The sequence below is a fragment of the Bombus terrestris genome, unplaced genomic scaffold, assembly GCF_910591885.1.
Source record: "Bombus terrestris unplaced genomic scaffold, iyBomTerr1.2, whole genome shotgun sequence".
Lineage (NCBI taxonomy): Eukaryota > Metazoa > Arthropoda > Insecta > Hymenoptera > Apidae > Bombus > Bombus terrestris.
Window position 1 is genome coordinate 1,250,205 of NW_025963557.1, and position 6,700 is coordinate 1,256,904.

Below are 6,700 nucleotides of genomic sequence, written 5' to 3' on the forward strand. Positions count from 1 at the left end.
TATAGAATTACGATATAACGCACAACGTTATGTCGTATTACGTTATAACGTATCATGTCATGTAGTTTTTCGTTATAACGTATGACGTTACGCAGTATTACGATATAACGTATGATGTTATGGAGTATTACGTTATAACGTATGACGTTATGTATTATTACGATATAGCGTACTACGCTATATAGAATTACGATATAACGCACAACGTTATGTCGTATTACGTTATAACGTATGAGGTCATGTTGTATTACGTTATCACGAATATCGTAATATTGTGTTACTTTATGACGTATGACGTCAAGTAGTATTACTTTATGACGTATGACGTCATGTAGTATTACGTTATAACATATGACGTCATGTAGTATTACGATATAACGTACAACGTTGCATAGAATTACGATATAACGCACAACGTTATGTCGTATTACGTTATAACGTAACATGTCATGTAGTATTACGCTATAACGTATGACGTTATGGAGTATTACGTTATAACGTATGACGTCATGTGGTATTGCTTTATTACGAATAACATTATATTGTGTTACTTTATAACGTATGACGTCATGTAGTATTACGCTATAACGTATGCCGTCATGTAGTATTACGTTATAGCATATGACGTCATGTGCTATTACGATATAACGTACAACGTTATATAGAATAACGATATAACGCACAACGTTATGTCGTGTTACGTTATAACGTATGACGTTACGCAGTATTACGTTATAACGTATGCTGTTATGGAGTATTACGTTATAACGTATGACGTCATGTGGTATTACTTTACTACGAATAACGTTATATTGTGTTACTTTATAACGTATGGCGTTATGTAGTGTTACGTTATAACGTATGACGTCGTGTAGTATTACGTTATAACGTATGACGTTATGTATTATTACGATATAACGTAATACGTTATGCAGTATTAGGTTATAACGTATGACGTTATGGAGTATTACGTTATAACGTATGACGTCATGTGGTATTACGATATTACGAATAACGTTATATTGTGTTACTTTATAACGTATGATGTTATGGAGTATTGCGTTATAACGTATGACGTCATGTGGTATTACTTTACTACGAATAACGTTATATTGTGTTACTTTATAACGTATGGCGTTATGTAGTGTTACGTTATAACGTATGACGTCGTGTAGTATTACGTTATAACGTATTACGTTATGTATTATTACGATATAACGTAATACGTTATAAAGTATTAGGTTATAACGTATGACGTTATGGAGCATTACGTTATAACGTATGGCGTTATGTAGTATTACTATAAAACGTATGACGTCATGTGGTATTACGTTATTGCTAATAACGGTATATTGTGCTACTTTATGGCGTATGACGTCATGTAGTATTACGTCATAACGTATGACGGTATGAAATATTACGTTATTCCGTATAACGTTATATAGTCTTACTTTATGAAGTATGACGTTATGTTGTATTACGTTAACGTATGCCGTCATGTAGTATTAGGATATAACTTATTACGTTATGTAGTATTACGTTATTACGAATAACATTATATACTGATACTATATAACGTATGACCTTATGTTGTGTTACGTTATAACATATGACGTCGTGTAGTATTACGTTATTACGAATATCGTTACATTGTGTTACTTTATAACGTATGACGTCATGTAGTAGTACGTTATAACGTATGGCGATATGTAGTATTACGATATAACGTATGACGTCATGTGGTATTACGTTATTGCGAATGACGTTTTATTGTGTTACTTTATGACGTATGACGTCATGTAGTATTACGTTACAACGTATGACGGTATGTAATATTACGTTATTCCGTACAACGTTATATAGTGTTACTTTATGAAGTATGACGTTATGTTGTATTACGTTATAACGCATGACGTCATGTAGCATTTGGATATAACTTATTACGTTATGTAGTATTACTTTATTACGAATAACGTTATATAGTGATACTTTATAACGTATGACCTTATGTTGTGTTACGTTATAACGTATGACGTCATGTAGTATTACGATATAACGTACTACGTTATATAGAATTACGATATAACGCACAACGTTATGTCGTATTACGTTATAACGTATCATGTCATGTAGTATTACGTTATAACGTATGACGGTATGAAGTATTACGTTATTCCGTATAACGTTATATAGTGTTACTTTATGAAGTATGACGCCATGTAGTATTACGTTATAACATATGACGTCATGTAGTATTAAGATATAACGTATGACGTCATGTGGTATTACGTTATTACGAATAACGTTATATTGTGTTACTTTATGTAGTATGACTTATGTAGTATGACGTGATGTCGTATTACCTTATAATGTATGACGTTATGTAGTGTTACGTTATAACGTATGACGTCGTGTAGTATTACATTATAACATATGACGTCATGCACTATTACGATATAACGTACAACGTTATATAGAATTACGATATAACGCACAACGTTATGTCGTATTACGTTATAACGTATCATGTCATGTAGTATTACGTTATAACGTATGACGTTACGACGTATTACGTTATAACGTATGATGTTATGGAGTATTACGTTATAACGTATGATGTTATGGAGTATTACGTTATAACGTATGACATCATGTGGTATTACTTTACTACGAATAACGTTATATTGTGTTACTTTATAACGTATGGCGTTATGTAGTGTTACGTTATATCGTATGACGTCGTGTAGTATTACGTTATAACGTATGACGTCATGTAGTTTTGCGTTATAACGGATGACGTTACGCAGTATTACGTTATAACGTATGATGTTATGGAGTATTACGTTAAAACGTATGACGTCATGTTGTATTACTTTACTACGAATAACGTTATATTGTGTTACTTTATAACGTATGGCGTTATGTAGTGTTACGTTATAACGTATGATGTTATGGAGTATTACGTTATAACGTATGACGTTATGTATTATTACGATATAACGTAATACGTTATGCAGAATTAGGTTATAACGTATGACGTTATGGAGTATTACGTTATAACGTATGACGTCATGTGGTATTACTTTACTACGAATAACGTTATATTGTGTAACTTTATAACGTATGGCGTTATGTAGTGTTACGTTATAACGTATGATGTCGTGTAGTATTACGTTATAACGTATGACGTTATGTATTATTACGATATAACGTAATACGTTATGCAATATTAGGTTATAACGTATGACGTTACGCAGTATTACGTTATAACGTATGATCTTATGGAGTATTACGTTATAACGTATGCCGTCATGTAGTATTACGTTATAACATATGACGTCATGTACTATTACGATATAACGTACAACGTTATATAGAATTACGATATAACGCACAACGTTATATCGTATTACGTTATAACGTATCATGTAATGTAGTATTACGTTACAACGTATGACGTTACGCAGTATTACGTTATAACGTATGATGTTATGGAGTATTACGTTATAACGTATGACGTCATGTGGTATTACTTTACTACGAATAACGTTATATTGTGTTACTTTATAACGTATGGCGTTATGTAGTGTTACGTTATAACGCATGACGTCGTGTAGTATTAGGTTATAACGTATGACGTTATGTATTATTACGATACAACGTAATACGTTATGCAGTATTAGGTTATAACGTATGACGTTACGCAGTATTACGTTATAACGTATGATGTTATGGAGTATTACGTTATAACGTATGACGTCATGTGGTATTACTTTACTACGAATAACGTTATATTGTGTTACTTTATAACGTATGGCGTTATGTAGTGTTACGTTATAACGTATGACGTCGTGTAGTATTAGGTTATAACGTATGACGTTATGTATTATTACGATACAACGTAATACGTTATGCAGTATTAGGTTATAACGTATGACGTCATGTAGTTTTGCGTTATAACGTATGACGTTACGCAGTATTACGTTATAACGTATGATGTTATGGAGTATTAAGTTATAACGTATGACGTCATGTGGTATTACTTTACTACGAATAACGTTATATTGTGTTACTTTATGACGTATGACGTCATGTAGTATTACTTTATGACGTATGACGTCATGTAGTATTACTTTATGACGTATGACGTCATGTAGTATTATTTTATGACGTATGACGTCATGTAGTATTAGGCTATAACGTATGACGTTATGTATTATTACGATATAACGTATGACGCCATGTAGTATTACGTTATAACATATGACGTCATGTAGTATTACGATATAACGTATGACGTCATGTGGTATTACGTTATTACGAATAACGTTATATTGTGTTACTTTATGTAGTATGACTTATGTAGTATGACGTGATGTAGTATTACCTTATAATGTATGACGTTATGTAGTGTTACGATATAACGTATGACGTCGTGTAGTATTACGTTATAACGTATGACGTTATGTATTATTACGATATAACGTAATACGTTATGCAGAATTAGGTTATAACGTATGACGTTATGGAGTATTACGTTATAACGTATGACGTCATGTGGTATTACTTTACTACGAATAACGTAATATTGTGATACTTTATAACGTACGGCGTTATGTAGTGTTACGTTATAAAGTATGACGTCGTGTAGTATTACGTTATAACGTATGACGTTATGTATTATTACGATATAACGTAATACGCTATGCAATATTAGGTTATAACGTATGACGTTACGCAGTATTACGTTATAACGTATGATGTTATGGAGTATTACGTTATAACGTATGCCGTCATGTAGTATTACGTTATAACATATGACGTCATGTTGTATTACTTTACTACGAATAACGTTATATTGTGTTACTTTATAACGTATGGCGTTATGTAGTGTTACGATATAACGTATGATGTTATGTATTATTACGATATAACGTAATACGTTATGCAATATTAGGTTATAACGTATGACGTTACGCAGTATTACGTTATAACGTATGATGCTATGGAGTATTACGTTATAACGTATGCCGTCATGTAGTATTACGTTATAACATATGACGTCATGTACTATTACGATATAACGTACAACGTTATATAGAATTACGATATAACGCTCAACGTTATGTCGTATTACGTTATAACGTATCATGTCATGTAGTATTACGTTACAACGTATGACGTTACGCAGTATTACGTTATAACGTATGATGTTATGGAGTATTACGTTATAACGTATGACGTCATGTGGTATTACTTTACTACGAATAACGTTATATTGTGTTACTTTATAACGTATGGCGTTATGTAGTGTTACGTTATAACGTATGACGTCGTGTAGTATTAGGTTATAACGTATGACGGTATGTATTATTACGATACAACGTAATACGTTATGCAGTATTAGGTTATAACGTATGACGTCATGTGGTTTTGCGTTATAACGGATGACGTTACGCAGTATTACGTTATAACGTATGATGTTATGGAGTATTACGTTATAACGTATGACGTCATGTTGTATTACTTTACTACGAATAACGTTATATTGTGTTACTTTATAACGTATGGCGTTATGTAGTGTTACGTTATAACGTATGATGTTATGGAGTATTACGTTATAACGTATGACGTTATGTATTATTACGATATAACGTAATACGTTATGCAGTATTAGGTTATAACGTATGACGTTACGCAGTATTACGTTATAACGTATGACGTTATGTTCTATAACGATATAACGTATGACGTTATGTATTATTACGATATAACGTATGTCGTTATGGAGTATTACATTATAACGTATGACGTCATGTGGTATTACGTTATTACGAATATCGTAATAATGTGTTACTTTATCACGTATGACGTCATGTAGTATTACGTTATTACGAATATCGTAATAATGTGTTACTTTATCACGTATGACGTCATGTAGTATTACTTCATGACGTATGACGTCATGTAGTATTACGCTATAACATATGACGTCATGTAGTATTACGATATAACGTACAACGTTGCATAGAATTACGATATAACGCACAACGTTATGTCGTATTACGTTATAACGTATCATGTCATGTAGTATTACGTTATAACGTATGACGTTATGGAGTATTACGTTATAACGTATGTCGTCATGTGGTATTACTTTACTACGAAGAACGTTATATTTTGTTACTTCATAACTTATGGCGTTATGTAGTGTTACGTTATAACGTATGACGTCGTGTAGTATTACGTTATAACGTATGACGTTATGGAGTATTACGTTATAACGTATGACCTCATGTGGTATTACGTTATTACGAATATCGTTACATTGTGTTACGTTATAACGTAATTAGTCGTGTAGTATTACGTTATAACGTATGACGTTATGTATTATTACGATATAACGTAATACGTTATGCAGTATTGGGTTATAACGTATGACGTCATGTAGTTTTGCGTTATAACGTATGACGTTACGCAGTATTACGTTATAACGTATGATGTTATGGAGTATTACGTTATAACGTATGATGTCATGTGGTATTACGTTATTACGAATAACGTTATATTGTGTTACTTTCTGTAGTATGACTTATGTAGTATGACGTGATGTAGCATTACTTTGTAATGTATGACGTTATGTAGCATTACGGTATTACGAATAACGTTGTATTGTGTTACTTTATAACGTATGACGTTA